We start from the raw sequence: 19,867 nt of genomic DNA, 5'->3' as shown, positions 1-19,867 counted from the left end.
TCAATACTTGTCTGTCTGGCTTTTATTTATAACGTTGTTCTGCCTCATACCTTAAGTTTGGATTTGCTTTGAAAAAAAATCTCAAGCCATACTTTGTTCTTATCTATTTTCTTGTGTTTTGGTGGAAGAAATTGGTTGGTTCATTTCAAACACCGAGAAAGCTTTACCCCTTAATACCTCTATCACCTCTATACCTCTATCACCCAGAGACATGTTTTCTTTGCTTCCTTTGGGCCACTTAATTATACTCTCTTTTCTTTAGGAGGGAAGCTGACATGTAATTATTTCCATGATTAGCACTCTTGTGCAGCTAATTGTAATTATGCCTTATAATCACAGTTATGATCGTCAATTACTCATTCCTGCCACATTTGAATATTTTTCTTTATCCCAGCTTCATGACGTTGATGGAGGTAATGTGCCTGCTTAAACACACACACACACACACACACACACACACACACACACACACACCTACCCACCCATAAATCATGTATGGTCATTATTTGTTCCTGTTCCAGATTCCACCACAGTATTTCACTGGCCACTACCCAGCTGGTATTGCCTCTCATTTCTGGCTTGGCTTGTTTTAAGTGCCTTCTATTGACCTTATTCATGAGGGATGGACTCTTGGCCCTAGAACATGGGGGATGGCCAAATATATGACACTGGAGACTGGACAGAAGAGATGGATGGCAATCAACTAGTCACGTATACTCACGGACCTGGGGAGGGGAACATTGAGCCATGCAGGACCATACAGATGTTGTCCTCAGGAGCAGAGTGAACAACCAGCGGCTTCAGGAGGCTGACTTTGTTGTATCAAGAGGTTGGGGTGAACCCCGCCCCCTAGGGAAATGATGGGCTTAGTTCTGTGCCTGATTCCCATGATAAGGAGTCTGGCTGTGGGGCTTTATCTCTAGGAGCATAGTGGGGAATGGAACTGAATAGCCAGGCTATTCAAGAATTTCACCAGCTATCAAGACAGCACATAGTATTGACCTTATTTCAGGCCTTGGGTTCTGTGGAGTTAGAGTTGGGTGCAACTTTCAGGCTGAAAGATCATAAGATGCCGAAACTGGAAGAAAAAAGAAAAGCCAGGATTAGAACCCTGTGGGGATCAGGGACAAACACCAAGCCTTGGGACCAGAGAGAGTCCCTTGGATCTTGTAGACCAAAGTGTCTACGGCAGAGGTTGGAACAAATACCCAGGAGACTCCTGGGTCTGTGTGGCTCCCTTTCTGTCGTGGGGCCTGCGGTGTCATGAAGATGAGCTTGAAGAACCAGAGGCTGGGAGACAGTTCATGTAAGAGGATCGTGTGACTGAGATTGGCTGTTCTTGTGTAAATTTTCCCAGTCAATGGCAAACTCTTTTTCAGAATGAGGCCACATATACATAAATAAACCAATAAGGGAAGAAAGAGTGCCTCGGGCTGAGGTAAAGTTTAATATAATCAGCCCTGCTTCCTAGACTCTGAGCTATTTTATCTTTGGAGTCTTGAAAACAGATCTAATATAAACCATGATTACTTTGAACTCTGTAAGTTATAAGATAGGCATAGAACTGTCAGTTTCTTTCTGAAAATTTTCTCAGAAAATCTGGAAAAGTCCAGATGTACCTTTGAGAATTTCATGCCAGCCTCTGCTGATCATATTGTAACTGGTACCTGTGGATGGTCTTTGTCACTGGCTAACAAATTTCTATATATGTCTCCTTGTTGCAGATTTTAGTGAGCAGAGACACTGTGGTTAACTGGCTAGGGCAGATCATTTTATTCTAATATTTCCATGTTCAGTCTTTTTTAACTTTTTTTTTTAAATTGAAGTAAAGCTGATTTACAATGTGTTAATTTCTGCTGTACAGCAAAGTGATTCAGTTATATCTTCTATCTACCTACATATATATATATATATATATATGTATTTTTTTTTACATTCTTCTTAAAAATATTCTTTTCCATTATGCTTTATCATAGGACATTGAATATAGTTCTCTGTGCTATGTAGTAGGACCTTATTGTTTATCCCCTCTGTGTATAATGGCTTATATCTGCTAGCCCCAACCTCCCACTTCATCCCTATCCCAGTCCCCTCCCCCGTGGCAGCCACAAGTCTGTTCTCATGTCCGTAAGTCTGTTTCTGTTTTGTAGATAGGTTCATTTGTGTCACATTTTAGATTCCACATATAAGGGATATCGTATGGTATTTGTCTTTCTCTTTCTAACTTACCTGCTTAGTATGATTATGTCTAGTTGCATCCATGATGCCGTGAATGGTATTATTTCCTCCTTTTTTATGGCTGAGCGATTTCCATTGTGTATATGTACCACATTTTGTCCATTCACCTGTTGATGGTCCAGTCCTTATTCTTAAGATTGACCCTGGAACAACAGCAGGATGAGGGAGCAGTGGTTGTCTGAAAGTTAAATGGATTTTTTTCTGGGGGTTTGTGATGGAATCTGGTGCACAATTTTTTTGAGAAGATAAATAAGCACCTTTAAGAGTAAGAGTTCTCACTGTGGCTCAGTGGGTTAAGAACCTGATGTAGTGTTCTTGAGAATGTGGGTTTGATCCTTGGTCTCACCCAGTGGGCTAAGGATCTGGCATTGCGGTGAGCTGTGGAGTAGGTCACTAATGCGGCTCGGATCTGGCGTTGCTGTGGCTGTGGTGTAAGCTGGCAGCTGCAGTTCTGATTGGATCCCTATCTTGGGAACTTCTATATGCTGAAGGTTTGGCCATAAAAATAAAAAAGAGAGAAAGAGGCAAAAGTAGTGTGCGTGCCTATGAGTGTGTTAGGGATTGAGATGAGGAATATGTGAGTATGGTGGTACAGAGTGGTAAAATGTTAGTAAATGACTTCATTCTTTTTTTTTTTTTCTTCTTTCTTTTTTTCCACTGATACTTCTCTGGCTATATTTCTGTATAAAATACACAAAGTTAATTATTTCATTCTTTTCAACTAAACAAGGAGAATTAAAGAAAAATTACTTCTGTGGTCCTAGATGTCACTCATACTTGGATTCAGCCCATTCTTCTCCCCTTACCTCTAACAGAGGGCACCTGGGGCCAGATGAGAGCTGCCAAAGGATTCTATTACTCATTCTGAAGACACCAGAGTCCTTTTCAGATGAATAAATAAAAAGCAGTCCTCCAACCCTGAGGTGGCTGCTTTCTTAATAAAGCCTCCAGGAAGATACCTGTTTTGGGTGTTGATGTGAACCAAAAGTTCATCTGTGCTCCTCACTTCGTTGGATACTTTCCATCCTTCGTGGTTGCAAAATGATTAAAGGAAAGAGCTGGTGTAGAGAAGAAAATTCTAAGAACTCCTTTCATAATGTTCTAAGTGTGTGAAGGAAGACAGAAATGTCTTCCTGAAGTTGAAGACCTAGATTTTAATTGTGTAACTAAAAATCTCTGAGTCTGGAAATGTGGGCATAGTTTGTCAAGAGATTTTTATGAAAAGATTCTCTCTTCTGGAGGTTTTGGGAAGAAGAGAACCATCCTGGTTGTTAGCCTAAGAACTAAACTTCCTGTAAACAGAAGGATAAAATAATAGTTGTCATACTGGGTTCCAGTACATTTTCTTCTATGATACTGATTGATGAGATGGACTCATTTTCACTGACATTTAAGACACTTTATTTTTTTCTTTTTCTTTTTTGTCTTTTTAGGACCACACCTGCGGCATATGGAATTTCCCAGGCTGGGGGTCAAATCGGAGCTGTAGCTGCGGGTATATGCCTTAGCCACAATGCCAGATCCAAGCTACGTCTGCAATCTACACTGCAGCTCACAGCAACACCAGATCCTTAACTCAGTGAGAGAGGCCTGGGACCAAACCAGCATCCTCATGGTTACTATTCGGGTTCGTTACTGATAAGCCACAATGGGAACTCCTTAAGACGTTTTCGAATGTTCTATTTTCTTAATAAGGCTTTCTCCTTGCCTTTCTAAGAGGGCACATTTTTTCTCACTCCCTTTGATCATCTTTTAAGCCAATTTCTGATTCATAATTTAATCAGCCATCAAATTCCATGAGGCTATCCATACTAATGTGCTGTTTGAAATTTGAAACTAGGTAGGTCTAGGGACCTTTTCTGGTCTCCAGATATTTCTGAAGACTGATTACTCTATACAAAGGACCAATAGGCAACAGACTCGGAAAAAGAGCCCAACATTTCAAAATCTTCGCAATAAAATGACTCTTCTTCTATGTGTTGGGTGACACTGCTCGAAACTTCCCTTCTGCCTACATGAACACTAATCAGAGAATGCTCTAAATTAAGTCAATCCTCAAAGAAAGAATCAAACTGATTATGTGTATACATTTTATTTTTCATAAAAATTTCTTTGCAAAGTTAGAGAAAAGAACAAAAATTCTTGTGCCTAAATTCTACCTCCCAGAATTTTTCAAGAATCACTTTAAGTGTTCATCTTTCTATTCATAGACACTGTACATACAGATAGAAAGGAATAATTTCATAAAAATAAGATTGGACCAATATGTTGCTTTTTTTGTGCAACGTATGAACTTCAGTTTTAAAAGAAGTCAACAGAAGAAAAAGAAACAGGTGAATTTATAGGCATGGCTGAACTCACATAAATGTTTTTTCACCTCAAGTATTTTTAGGTTTTTTAAAAGATCTTTTCAAGGTAATGAAAAAGACTAGGAAAAAAAATTAAGAAATGGAAACCCTTGGGTGTGTTTTATAACTCTATGCTTCAGTATTTTTGACAGTACTGAATGGTCCTCACTATGAAGATGAAGAAATTAGCACTCTGAGCAGCTTTCGTCACCTCCCCTCTCCTCCCAGACTCTCAGCTACTATTTTTACTGTGTCAGTGTTTATAACATTTACATTCTCTTCTGTAACCATAATGTTTGTACTTATTAAGTTCTATTTTTAAGAACTTTCAAATTCCAAAGATGGTAACACATATCCCTATGACACCCCCTCCTCACCTTACATCAGGTTCTCTCCTCCAGGGCCAAGCCCTTGCCAGCTCCATCTGGCCTTTCGGAGGCCCTTCATTCCTCTGCTGGGTGGGTTTACTGTTGCCTGGACCAAATGAGATCTTCTTTCTTGGTTTATTCCATGTATGTTGGAGAATATTTCCTCAATGAACTTCTTGAGAACACCCTTATTTTGTGAGACTAAACCCCTCCTCCTTCTTTCTTTCTTTTTTTTTTTTTTTTCTTTTTTTTTTTCTTTTTTAGGGCTGAATCTGTGGCATATGGATCTTCCCAGGCTAGGGGTCGACTGGAGCTGCAGCTGAAGGCCTACGCTATAGCTCACTGCAGTGCTGGATCCTTAACTCACTGAATGAGGCCAGGGATCAAACCCGTATCCTCATGGATACTGGTCGGGTTTGTAACCTGCTGAACCACAATGGGAACTCCTGAGATTAAACCCTTAAAAAAATGTTTTTTAAATATTAAGAAAAGTTTAAAAAAATTTTATGGCCTCAGAGTTTCCATTGTGGCTCAGTAGGGTAAGAGCCTGACATAGTGTCTATGAGGATGTGGGTTTGATTCTTGGCCTTGCTTAATGGGTTAAGGATCTGGTGTTGCCTCAAGCTACAGCATAAATCACAGATGGGGTTGGATCTGGCATTGCTGTGGCTGTGGTGTAGGCTGGCAGCTACAGCTCCGATTTGACCTATATATAACCTGGGAACTTCCATATGCTGCAGATCTGACCCTAAACAGAAAAAAGTAAAATAAAATTTTATGGCCACACCTGTGGCATAAGGAAGTTCCTGGGCCAGTGATTGAACCTGTGCCTCCGTAGTGACCTGAGCCGCTGCAGTCATTTCTTAACTCACCTTGTCACAGTGGGAACTTCATGAGACTAAACTCTTTAAAATATTCCTGGGTTGCTGCATTTGGCAAATCTGACAATTGACAATAAATACAGGTATGGATTTAAAAACCCCTGGTGCTATTGCTGGAGGAGTGAGACACTCTTCTATTTAAAAAAAAAAAATCTTTTATTTTCTTTAAAAGAAAACATGCTCTTTACATATAATTTAGGAAATACAGACAAACAAAAAGCAAACAATGACTCTCTCCTACAATTCCACCACCCAGAGATGAGTTGTTAATAACTTTAGTAATTAGGTTATTTTGTATGCTTACAGTCTCTTTCTGCATTCACAGAAAAATACCTATTTATCTTTAAAAATAGAGATATGATTATACTATAATCCTGTTTGTAACCTGATATTTTAAACTCAGTGTTATTGGGAAACATCTTAATTTCATTTTCACTTATTGTTTTAACTACGTGTAACCTTTTAAAACCAATTCAGAAAATGTCAGAATTAGATTGGTCTGAAATAACATTACCATCTAGTAATACAATACTTTTATTTTAAATAAGACTCAGGATTTTGCCTATATTATTATGTTTATTAAGCACACACACTTTCAGGCTCTCAAAAGCTTGGAGTAGGGAGGAGACATTAGCAACTTGTTCAATTTTTACGTTCTTTCTTCTGAACATAAGATTTGAGACAGAGGAGTTCCCATTGTGGCTCAGCAGGTTAAAAATCCGACTAGTATCCATGAGGATGTGGGTTTGATCCCTGGCTCAGTGGGTTAGGATCTGGTGTTGCTGTGGCTGTGGTGTAAGCCTGAAACTGCCGCTCTGATTTGACCCCTGGCCTGGGAACCTCCATATGCTGTAGGTGCTGCCCTAAAAAGGAAAAAAAAAAAAAAAAAAAAAGAACTGAGACAGACAATGATTTGTATAGAGTTGGTGATTGTGATGGTTATTTGTTTGTTTGTTTGTTTGCTTTTGGCTGTGCCTGCAGCATGTGGAAGTTTCCCAGACAGGGATCAAACACTCGCCACAGCAATGGCAACGCTGGATCCTTAACCCAATGAGTGGGGCCAGAGATCGAATCCTCATCCTCATAGATACTAGTTGAGTTTGTTTCTGCTGAGCCACAACGGGAACTCCTGGGACATGTTTTAATGTAAATTAATTTCACCAAAAATTCAACTCCTACTTTCCTCCCTGGCACCTCCGCAATAGTAGTTATAGTTTCTTCATGCTTGGGGCTGAAGACTCCTTGGAGTAGCCCTGAGGTCCACAAGTAGAGGGATTTCTGCAGAGATAACTCGGAGCTCCCCAGGAAGTCTAGCACTTTCTTCACTTAGAGCTGATTACCCAGATCAAAGCAAGCATCAAGAAGGAAAGGAGAGAATGGCTGTATTAGTTTGCTAGGGCTGCCATAACAAAGCACCACAAACCAGTGGCTTAAAATAACAGAAATTTATTCTCTTACGGGTCTGGAGGCTAGAAGTCCAAAATCAAGGTGTCATCAGGCCGTGTTCCCTCAGGGACTCTGCATCCTTCCCTTTTTCTAGCTTCTGGTGGTTACACCAACCCTGCTGGTCTTGGCTTACAGAGGTGGGTACCTCCAATCCTTGCCTCTATCTTCACCCAGTGCCTTCCTTTGTACTTTCACATCATCTTCTTATGAGGACCCCAGTCCTACTGGAATAAGGACCCGTGTTTATTCCAGCATAAACCTCATCTTAACTAAAGATATCTGCAAAGGCCCTGTCTCCAAATAAATCACATTCTGAGGTAATGGGTGTTAAGACTTCAAATGTGGGACCCAATTCAACCCACCATAATGGCCTTTAAAATACTAGACTTGCAGGTAAGGATTTAAAAAGTAATGACAAATGTCACACAGCCAATATTACATGCTTTTCTTTCTTTTTCCAAATCTATACTTGCTGGATGACAGTGTGGAAAAGGGCAAAGGAAATTATATGATATTTGATTTTCTGAGAATTTGTGACCCTTGTAAGGTCTAGTGATTAGAAAAAATAACCACCATGTAGCCTTTCACAGTTTGACAAGATGCTGTCCCATACATTGTCACTTTGATTCTGACAACACTTCTGTGAGACAGATAGGGTGGGTATTAGCATTTCCCCCATTTACAAAAGCAGAAGTAGAGATTGGAGCAGGTTACATTGCTAGGTTGTGGCCTGTAATTATTTTCTGGCTGATCCTACTGCATGTAGAAGTTCCTGGGCCAGGGATCGAACCTTTGCCATAGCAGTGACCAGAGCCACAGCAGTGGCAACACTGGATCCCTAATCCCCTGAGCCATCAGGGAACTCCTCAGATTACTTTTTCATACCACCCACAGTGAGTCTTTGTATCAATCAATCAATTAATTTTTGTCTTTTTAGGGCCACACACATAGCATATGGAAGTTCCCAGGCTAGGGGTCAAATTGCAGCTGCAGCTGCTGGCCTATACTACAGTTGACGGCAACACTGGATCCTTAACCAACTGAGTGGGGCCAGGGATCGAACTTGCATTCTCATGAATACTAGTTGGGTTTGTTACTGCTGAGCCACAACAAGAACTCCTATACTATATTTAGAAGGTATTAACAGGCATTTCCTTGGGCTACTTCAACCCAAGAAGGTTGTGGGGAAACAACAGAGTAAGAAGCAATCAATCCCTGGAAATTAACCAACATTCTTTCCAACATTTTCAAGAGCCTAGGCAGTTCTGGATTGCTTTGGGGTTTTTTCATTTCTTCGGCAGATTTAACAGAGAGTCTATGCTTTTCTTCAAAGCCTTCTCTTTCTTCACGGGTGCGACCACTTGTAGGATTTCTGGTAACTACTGTCAAAAGGGAAACAAAATGAAGTGAGGTGAATCTGTCAGGGCCATGCCTTGTGGGCTGCCTCCCATTGCTGTGAACCATATTGTTCACTTTAAGTTCTGAGCTCATATTTCAAGTTTTGGGGGTTTTGCTTTGTTTTTCACTCATTTTCTAGTGTTTTATTGCGTTGACCTTGGTGGGCACTTTCTTTGACTGGCGACATTAAACTCATATTTTAAATGTATATCCCTCTTTGAGTTAAAAATGAAATATGATGTTGAAATAAAGTGCGTAATTAAAGAAAAATGTCTAGGAGTTCCCTTGTGGCTCAGACACTGACAACATAGTGTCTGTGAGGATTCAGGTTTGATCCCTGGCCTTGCTCAGTGGGTTAAGGATCTGGTGTTGCTGCAAACTATGTTGCAGGTCAAAGATTTGGCTCCAATTTGACCTCTAGTCTAGGAACTTCCATATGCTGCAGGTATAGCTGTAAAAAGAAAAAAAAAAAAATAAAAAAAATTATATAGAACCACATTAATTTACATGGGCAAAAAGAGAATTTTACAAAGAGAGGGTGCTTTAAATGGAAGGGAGATTTAGGCTTTTTCTTACCTGGAGCAGATCTATGATCCTCACTCATGCTTGCCTATTTTTTAAAAAAATATTTTAATAGTAATACATGCGGGTGGAAGATAAATCAAAACAACATAAAAATACATGCTGAACAATCTTGATTCTATTCCTGCCTCTATAGCCTCGTTTCCATCCTCTGCAAATAGGAACATATATTTTTATTTCCCTAACACCCTACATTTTACACAAAAGATAGCATACTATATATAGTCTTCTGAACCTTGCTTTTTTTTAACTTCAACAATGCATTTTGAAAGTCTTTCCATAACAGTGTAGAGACAGTTTCTTCATTCTATGTGACATTGCACAGTATTCTAGTATATGAATGTACCATAAGTGACTTAAATGAAGGACTCCTGCATTGTTCAAATTTGTGTTATAGATAATGCTGGAAAAAAATGTGCATACACACCAGTTAGTACATATGCAAATACATGTGAGACCAATTTCCAGAAGTGAGGTAGCTGGGGCAAAGGATAAATGCATGTGTTGGTTTGATGGTTCTTGTTAATTGTCCTCCACAGTGGGGAAGCAATTTTGTGCTATCCATAGTATGATACTACCAGAGTATGCCTTTCTCTAAAACTTTTGCTAATAGAGTATATTGTAAAAATTTTGGATTTTTTGCAAACTTCTTATGATGAATGAAGCATATTTTCATATGTATAAGGAACAATAATTCAAAGGAAATCCTTTTCTATGAATTGTTAAAACCCTTTGCTATTTTCTATTGCTGCAGCAGTGGTGTAGGTTGCAGCTGCAACTTGGATTGGACCCCTGGGCTGGGAACTGCCATAGGCCACAGGTATGGCTGAAAAAGAAAAAAAGAAAAGAAAAGAAAAACCTTTGCCATTTTCTACTGGACTGTGTATGTTGTTTTGATACTTAGGCACTCGTTAAGGTATTTACTTATCTTAATTATGCAACTGGCAAAAAATAAATTCAAAAGAAAAGAAACATAAAATATAAAATTCCCCTAAGTGACAACATCCTCAATTTGGTGCACACTTTTTAGATCTATTTCTATGTATATAGACACTTGTTTTTATCACATAGCATTGTATTATGTGCATTGTTAAGCAATCCGCTTTTTAAATTATCATGAACATCTTCCTGTGACGACTTAAAGGGTTCCAAATGGAGGAGGCATGAAATGCTCAGAGCTGGGGGCATGAGGCAAGTCCAAGTCCACAGGAAATGGAAGTGTTTCAGATACCAGGGAGATCAAGAACAAACACCACGTTTGGAGAGTCCGAAATGGAAGCAATGACAGGGTCTTAGAGGTGAAGTCAGAATTCAAAGGTACTTACCTGGCAAGTACAGGTTAGGCTAAGTAAGGCAGAGGAGAGACCCTGGGTTGGATCAGCACTGGGCCCAACCTGTCAGACTCTCACCTGGATATCTCAAGGGAAGAGTTAGGGATGAAATTGACTGGCTCAGGGTCAAGTATTCCAATTCTGCCTTAATTATTTAAAGAATAATTTTACCAGAAGGCCATGGTGCTGCTTATAAAGACAAAACAAAAATTTGTTCAGTTACATGTGTTACCTGGGGATTTGTAAAATACAATTTTTTTTGGTCACACCTGTGGCATATGGAAGTTCCCAGGCCAGGGACTGAACCCGTGCCACAGCTGTAAGTAGAGTCACAGCAGTGACAATGTCAGATCTGTAACCTGCTGAGCCACAAGAGAATGCCCTGAAATATGATTTCCTTAGTTCATCTCCTAGTTCCCTTCATCAGTGTAGACATAAAACATCAGACTCAAATTCACATGCTGAATTCTATTAATTTTCCCACTGGCCCTTGTGCTTCATCACAGAAGATTCCTTCTGGTCTTGGGCTTTTGCCATTCTTCTGCCTATTCTTGAGTGCTCTCCTCCCTACCACACATTTATTTTATAAATAAATAAATAGTATATTAAATAAAAGAAGATTCCATTTATATGAACTGCTCAGAACATGTAATTCCAAAGAGACCAATAATAGTTTAGTTTTTGCCAGGGACTGGGGGTGGGGGGAGGTGAACGGAGAGTAACTGCTGTGAGTATGGGCTTTATTTTGGGGGTGACGAAAATGTTCTAAAATTATATAGGGATGATGGTTGCTCAACTTTGTGATTATACTAAAGACCACTGAATTGTATAATTCTACAAGGTCAATTTTATGGCACGTGATTTATAGCTTGAAAAAGCTGTGACAAAAAATAGTTAAGATCTTGGGGTGGAGCAGGGGTAGTTCCTTCATCAGGTTGTGTTCACCTCTCCAGATAAATGCCCCAGAAACCGCAGGGAAGAGGGGTACCTTGGAAACACTGAGCTATGTCACTCAAACCCACGATGCTGCCAGGAGACCCCTGCCCTAGATTATCCTGAAGACTTTGCTGTATCAAATTCAGAAAATTAATTCAAAACTGGAATTGGGACAAATCCTCAGGAGGGAAGGTAAGCATGTCACAAAGCCCTTTCTGACATGCTAGCGAGACAGAAAGAAGAACTGATCAGGTGGAATTGATTAGGAAGGTATGCCATTCCCCAAATAACCCAATTTCGTTATTTTGGGCACCTGTGCTCATTATTCTGATGAAAGGTGTGAGCCTCTGCCTTTCAGTGCAGGTGAAGATGGACGTGAGGTGGGTGTCTTCTGGAAGGTTTCAGCATTCCAGCTGGCTGGTGCAGCCTATGGTACCCGGAGTGAGACTTAATCAGTGGCAAACAGTCATCTGTGCTCCCTCTTGTTTGTTCCAGCTTGCCCTGAAGAGGCCACCAGCTGGTGTTTGGGGGACTGAGCTGATGAAATATTATCTGCCTGTATTCATTTTCCAAAATATAAAGCGGTTCCAATGAGTGCAGGGATCCTTGTTTTTACCTCTCCACCAAAGTGTGCACAATGGTTGGGAAACTGTTTATAGTTTCAAGGGTAGAGGACTAGAGAATGGAAGGGCTTACTGGAGGCCTTCTTGTGATCCCAGGAAGAGGGCAGGTGTTGAACACACACTCCTTCCTCTCTTTTTTGTTCCCAACGTCCTAGTTTGGTTTCTCCCATCTCCTATTGTGGTTGAAATTCCCCTTGCCAAGTTTCTCTTACTTCACTTTTTGTAACTCAAATCACTCCTGCCAATTTTCTTTCTTGAATACACATTGAAAGCTGTGGTTCCCTTGCTGAAAAAAATCCCTAGTAACTGTTTTTTTGGACTCCAGAATAAAGTACAAAGTCTTTACCTAGGATTCAAGTGCAAAGTCTTTAGGTAGGATTCAGATTCCTCATCGGGCCACAATATATTCAATCCCTTTGGCTTTCCAGCTCTACATCCTTAGTTCCTGGTACATTTAAAGAATGCAGGGAGCGTCTGTATCTTCCTTCATTTAGCCTGGATATTCCTATTCATCCTTGAAAGTTCAGCTCAAATACACCTTCTCCTCTCTAAGAAGGTTTTTTTGATTCCTCCCAGTAGGATTAAATTTGTCCTCCATGGCTACACCCTATTCCCTAGCACAGGATGCTTAGAGAGGTTCCATCAGTTTTCTACACTGGGCTGAACACCCTAAGAGCAGGCTCTTATTCAGATCTGCATTTTTAGTTCCTTAGTACAATACTTCATTCATTGAAGATTCTCTGTCTCTCTGCCTCTCTGTTTCTCTCTCTCTCCTCATCTCTCTCTTTGTCTCCATATACGTATCTGTCATTCTATTATCTATCTATCTATCATCTATCTATCTATCTATCTATCTATCTATCTATCTATCTATCTATCATCTATCTATCTCCAACTATCTATCTATATCCATATATATATTTCAAATGGAAATGTGGACAGTGGGACCAGATGCATGGATAAAATATAGGCTAAGAGGAAATTCGAATTGGGGGAAGATTATGATAAATTTGGTACTTGCATCTTTTATTTTTCCTTGAAAAATGAAGGGCACCAAAAAGGAAGCTACCAAGAATGAAGGCAGTGAGAAATGCCTGAATTGTCAGGGGCCTTTGTGATTTGAAAATGGTGTCCTTACCAGGAAATTAAACTGAGCTCATTATCTCATTAACTTTTGACTGGAGAGGGAATATTCAGCTGAAATTGTATTATCTTTCCAATATGACAAGTTGGTAACAACCAGGGATTTTTGAAAGGCGTTTTGTTTTCTTAGCAAGAAATCCCACCCATACAAATGAGTACCCATGGAGAGAAATTCCATTTGAGAAAGATTCTTAAAGGCAAGAACCATGTGTGTCTAAATTGCTTTGTGTGCATGAAAAGTCCCAGTGGTTGATTAAGGTATCCTTACGCTAAGATTAAATCTCACCACCAACATGTTGGAGTAGTTAAAAATTTTAACTGCGATACAACATAATTGTGCTTGACCAACCTTTTTCCTTCTCTCAAGAGATTCTTTGACATACAGATAGCCATGCCAGCATGCTTATTAATGGCCACCATTTTTAATGACCTTCAACTTCTAAGGGGGTATTACAAATTCTGTTTAATCAGATTGTTTACATTATGGACTTGTTCTTCAAGGGTGGAGGGAGATGGATTGAGATTCTTAAACTCAGACACTTACTTTCCAAACCAGAGGGGATCTGTGTTCCTGAAATAGGTGATTTTGTTTTTAAAAGTGGGAGGCATAGGATAGAGGGGGAAGAACAATGGGCTAGAAGTCAGGGACATGGGTTTTAAACCCAATGCTTTTGAAAGCTGGTTTAAACTGAGTGTCAATTCTCTTCACTATAGAATAGGTAGAATATATATGTCCTAAACAGTTCTCTTTTTTGGGGGGAGGGGGTGCTCTTCTAAGTAAGATCAAAATAATAGAAGTCTTGGGTGTCTGTTCTGGCCCACAAAGACTCTCATTGTCTTAGCCTGCCCAGAATAGGTTCAAGCATATTATGCTAAACAAATATTCTGAGGAGTGATTTTAATTGATGTCTTTCAAACAAACCTCCTAGTATATTGCACCTCCTAAAGCTTTCAGTTAATACTGGGAGGTAGGGAGTTGAGTATTTTTAAACGCCCTAATGACTGTCATCGCTGTTTGTAGTTTGAGTGCCTATAAACACCGCAGTTGGGTATGACAGTGGCAGTCTGAGGAGACGCCCAGTGAGGTCACTTTCTTGAAAAGCAGGCTTCTCTGTCTGTGTGAGGGCCGGCTGAGGGAGAGTCATCAGGTCGGCCCCCAATTCCCAGTGTGAAATTACTTTGAATCTTCTCTCTCTCTCACAAAGTAATGAGCACTTCTGCGGGAGCCACTAAAATCACACCCTCTTTACCTAAGAGAGGTTTCTCTTTCTGTTTTCCATAGCAAGATGGGCATGCAGTCAGCACAGTCAAGAGTTTAGAGAGAATGGAAAAGGGTTCATTCTCCACGATCTCCACACAAAGTTCAAGATCCACACTTGGAAATAAAGGAATGTGGGGCTAAGGAGATTGCCTAGGCAGCCTAACACGCAGATTTTCAGAGCTGGGAAGTTAAGAGGGTGGTGGTGGGGGCTGTTCGCAACATCTGCAGATAACTTTGTACTGAGATGAAAAGGTAACAACATCTGAACGAATGTTACAGGTGGCTGAATTAATTAACTCCAATTCCCAACACCCCCGAACATCCGGTGCTGGGATAAGGGAATCAGTTTACTAGTGAATCCCAAATCTCAGACATTATTTGGATTCAAATTGGAACTGCTGAAGATGGACCCGGGTGGGGAAAGGATTGGGGAAATAGGGTGGTTGGCTATTTTCTTTCTCCTCTGGGAAAGGTGGCTTTATCCGTCTCACTTAATTCTTCCCTTTGTTCTCTTGGTTTCTCTTCTTTCTGTCTCATTCCTGGACCATCCTTCTTTTCTTTCTTTCCTCCAGCCCTCTCCCTGCTCCATGGCACGTCTGTTTCTCATCTCTTTTTACTCCTGTCCTCATTACTCTATCTCTACTTTTTTCCCTCCTTTCTTTTATTTGTGGTTTATTTATCATTAAAGTATAGTTGATTGACAATATTGTGCCAATTTCTGCTGTATGGCAAAGTGACCCAGTCATACATATATATACATTCTGTTTAGAAAAAAAAATTTCATTAAAGTACAGTTGATTTACAATGTTCTGTCAATTTCTGCTGTACAGCAAAGTGACCCAGTCATACATTCCTGTTCTTGTATTATCATCCATCATGGTTTTTTTCAAGAGACTGGATATAGTTTCCTGTGCTGTATAGTAGGACAAAGTTGCTTATCCATTCTAAAGGTAATGGTTTGCATCTACTAATTCCAAACTCCTTGTCCATCCCATTCCCTACCCCTTTCCCCTTGGCAACATATTTGTGGTTTATTTTTGCTTAAAGCACAAATGGACTGCTTGATGAGTTTCTCTCCATTCTGGAAAATCTGATTTAACTACAAAAGTGAAAAAAATACTGCCAGTATCAAAGTGGGAGTATTAAGGATGTAAATGAACAACTATCAGGAATGTCAAGAATACACAACGTTGGAAATCAACTATACTTCAATAAAATAAATTAAAAAAATAGATGAGTGGTGACAATGCATTAAAGGGATGACTTCTAGGTGCATGGTGAGGTAGCATGGGTCTACCCCCCATTGGCTGAGCACATTGGTGGCTGATGGGATTTAGTTTTCATTAGGACTAATCATCTTATCATCCTATAATCAAATCAATAAGGAACACTGGGTATCCTTAGCTTCTGTGGCCATGTTCTGAAGGAGAAAATGAGATTTAAGGGGAAAATAAGCCAGGGGAATCTATTACATGTAGGATTTTTAGAACTGGGGATGGGGTAGAGTTGATGAGAGAAGAAAATTTGGGTACAGCAGAGTAAGGTGTTAATCCCAATGAAGTTTTTTTTTTTTTTTTTTTTTTTTTTTTTAGCCATGCCCATGGCATGTGGAAGTTCCTGGGTCAGGTATAATATCCTTACCATACCAGTGACCTGAGCCACAGCAGTGACAATGCCAGATCCTTAACCACTAGGCCACCAGGGAGCTCCAATCCCAATTTATCTTAAACCTGTTCTCCCTGATTCACATGTGATTTATTTTATTTTATTATTATTATTTTTTTACTTTTTAGTTGTTTTTACTTTTTAGAGCCACACCTGTGGCATATGGAAGTTTCTGGGCTAGGGGTCAAATTGGAACTGCAGCTGCCAGCCTATGACACAGCAACAGCAATGCAGGATCTGAGCTGCCTCTTCAACCCACATCATAGCTCTCGGCAATGCTGGATCCTTAACTCGATGAGAGAGGCCAGGGATTGACCCTGTGTCCTCATGGATACTAGTTGGGTTTGTTTCCACTGAGCCACAACAGGAACTCCATGTGATGGCATTTATGATGAACAGGACTTTGGTGTCAGACAGACAGTGGTTTGAATTTACACTTAGCCACTTATTGGCTGCTTGACCTTCAGATTGTTTTTTAAATTTCCTAAGCTTTGGTTTACTCACCTTTAAAAAGGGGGTGATGAAACCTGCCTCAATGGATTGCAGAGAATGTTAATGATGTAATACCTGTGAAGTGCCTTGAACCTGTGAAGTGTGTATTTGATGAGTAATAGTTACTATTACTGTTTCCTTGGAAAAACCTATGTAAATGCTTTGGACATACTTGAAACAATTTGCTACTGAAATAATCACCTGGAACCTTCATCTTCTTTTAGAAAGAGTGCTTTTTTTTTTTTTTTAAAGAATTTTATTTTTTCTATTATAGTTGATTCACAATGTTCTGTCAATTTCTGCTATACAGCAAAGTGACCCAGTCATACATATACATATACATTCTTTTTCCTCACATTATCCTCCAACATGTTCCATCACAAGTGACTGGATATAGATCCCTGTGCTGTACAGCAGGATAACGTTGCTTATTCACTCCAAGTGTAATAGCTTGCATCTACTAACCCCAAACTCCCAGTCCATCTCACTCCATCCCCCTCCCCCTCAGCAACCACAAGTGTGTCCTTCAAGTGCACGAGTTTGTTTCTTTTCTGTAGGTAGGGTCATTTGTGCCAGATATAAGTGATGTCATATGATATTTGTCTTTCTCTTAGAAAGAATGCTTTTATATACATTCCTATATGAATAAGGAATTGTTTTGTAGAGTTTGATATATTAATGGAGCAACTTGGAATGATGTCTTTGACCAGGGTCAGCAAACTTTTTCTGTAAAGAGCTGGCTAGTAAATATTTGAGACTTTGCAGATTTCAGTCTCTGCTTCAACTAGTGAAGTCTGCTGTTGCAGTGTGAAAGCAGGCACAGACAATATGTAAATGAATAAACATGGCAGAGTTCCAACGCAGCTTTATTTATGGCTGCTGAAATTAGGAGTTCGTATACTTTTCCTGTACCATGAAATGTTATTTTTCATTTTTTCCCCCCAACCATTAAACAATGTAAAAACTATTCTTGCCTAGTGGGCTGTGCAAAAACAGGCAGCTAGCAGAGTTCCCTGGTGGCTCAGTGGGTTAAGGATCTGGCGTTGTCACTGCTTTGGCATGGGCTTGATCTCTGGAACTTCCTCATGCTGTGGGTGAGACCAAAACAGAACAGAACAGAACAAAACAAACAAACAAACAAAATAGGCAGATTGCATGCCACAGGGAACTATATCCAGTCTCCTGGGAAAGACCATGTTGGAATATAATATAAGAAAGGGGATGTATATATACGTATGACTGGGTCACTTGGCTGCACAGCAGAAATTGACAGAACATTGTAAATCAATTATACTCTAATAAAAAATTAAAAAGAGGGAGTTCCTGTGGTGGCTCAGTGGCAATGAACCCAACTAGTATCTGTGAGGATGCAGGTTTGATCCCTGGCATCGCTCAGTGGGTTAAATTATCCAGCAATGCTGAGAACTGTGGTGTGTGTAGGTTGCAGACATGGCTCAGATATCCTGCCGTGCTGTGGCTATGGTGTAGCCCTGCAGCTGTAACTCCGATTTGACCCCTAGCTAGGGAACTTCCATATGCCACAGGTGTGGCCTAAAAAGCAAAAAATAAAATAAAGTAAAATAAAAGAAAAAGAAAAATATAAAGCTAAAGGAAAACATAAAACAAAAACAGGCAGCTGGCTAGATTTGACTTGAAGGTTGTATTTTGCTGACCTCAGTTTTAGATCTACAGGATGCTAAGACATCTGTTTTCTTGCTTCCTTCAGGTATAGATGGGGACTCAGAAGCACAGAGATGTTCCGTCATGTGGCTAGCATCCCTCTTAGCTGAGTGGCAGAGCTGGGATTAGAACCCAGATCTTTTGATTATTGGTCTAGTCACCGTTAGTCCCTGCTACCTTCTGCTGATCTTAGTTTCTTTTTGCTCTAAAACTTCCCTTGGTCTTCACCCTCTTCTATTGTCTGATTCTCTCAGAATACATTCCCAGTCATCTTGTGTATTGATTTCTGCTGAGACCCCACTGCTTCTAAAGGTAGGCAAACCCAGATACCTCAGGGACCAAGAAATTAACAAACCTTATTACACGGCCATATGGAGGGGCGGGAAATGTGACAAATTGGAGCGCATGTGTCACATCTAACAGGGAAAATTCTGTTCTGCTTAGATGATGTGGCCTTCAGGAATGAGCCAGAGGCCCCAGGACTCCTGCCTTCTCAGGAATGCCAGAAATCTAGATATTTTGGTGGAATTTTAAGACATTAGCATAATTTTAAAAAGCCTATGATGGAAGTTCCTGTTGTGGAGCAGCAGAAACATATCTGACTAGGAACCATGAAGTTTCGGGTTCGACCCTTGTCCTTGCTCAGTGGGTTAAAGATCTGGCATTGTCGTGAGCTGCGCTGTAGGTCTCAGATGCACCTCAGACTGATAATGCTGTGGTTGTGGCATAGGCAGTGGTTGGTGGCCCCCACTGCTGATAGGATAAAATTTAAGGTTCTCTGTTTTCCCTCTGTCCTCCTTATCTGATGATATTATTCACACCTTTCTGCTGGAATTTTTGCTTCTATTGTATCCTGTACACGTCATTCTCCTTTCTGACTGGGAACTTAAACTCTTACTGCTCTTGAGGACTAGCACACTCTCCCTCTGTCACTAATTCATCCCCACTCGTCCAGCTGATTTTTTTCCCCTTTGTTGATTTTCCTTTTCTGCATTCTTATTATTGGTGTTACACAGGTTACAAATCACATATTGATTTTTGCCGTAGTCCAAAGAGTGGCTTACTATTTATTTGTTTATTTATTTATTTTTTGGACTTTTTTTAGGGCTCCACCTGTGGCATATGGAAGTTTCCAGGCTAGGGGTGGAATCAGAGCTATAGCTGCTGGCCTGCACCACAGTCACAGCAACGCCAGATCCAAGCCGCACCTGGGACCTACACAGCAGCTCAAGGCAATGCTGGATCCTTGACCCACTGAGTGAGGCCAGGGGTCGAACCCACATCCTCATGGATAGAAGTCGAGTTTGTTACTGTTGAGCCACGACGGGAACTCCCTAAAAAATGGCTTTTTATATATGAAAGCAAATGTATTCATTATAAAACAAATGCAGAACCATAGCTACTCAGGTTTAAAAAAAACATCATTTCATCTCCTGTATGCAACCTTACCTCTAATCTCCTGCTATTTATTATAT

Source organism: Sus scrofa, chromosome 15 (assembly GCF_054392235.1).
Source record: "Sus scrofa isolate SSC_HxYL_T2T_F1_AM1 chromosome 15, Sscrofa_HxYL_maternal_Yorkshire_Landrace_v2.0, whole genome shotgun sequence".
In the NCBI taxonomy this organism is placed as follows: domain Eukaryota; kingdom Metazoa; phylum Chordata; class Mammalia; order Artiodactyla; family Suidae; genus Sus; species Sus scrofa.
This window is presented reverse-complemented; position numbering follows the sequence as displayed.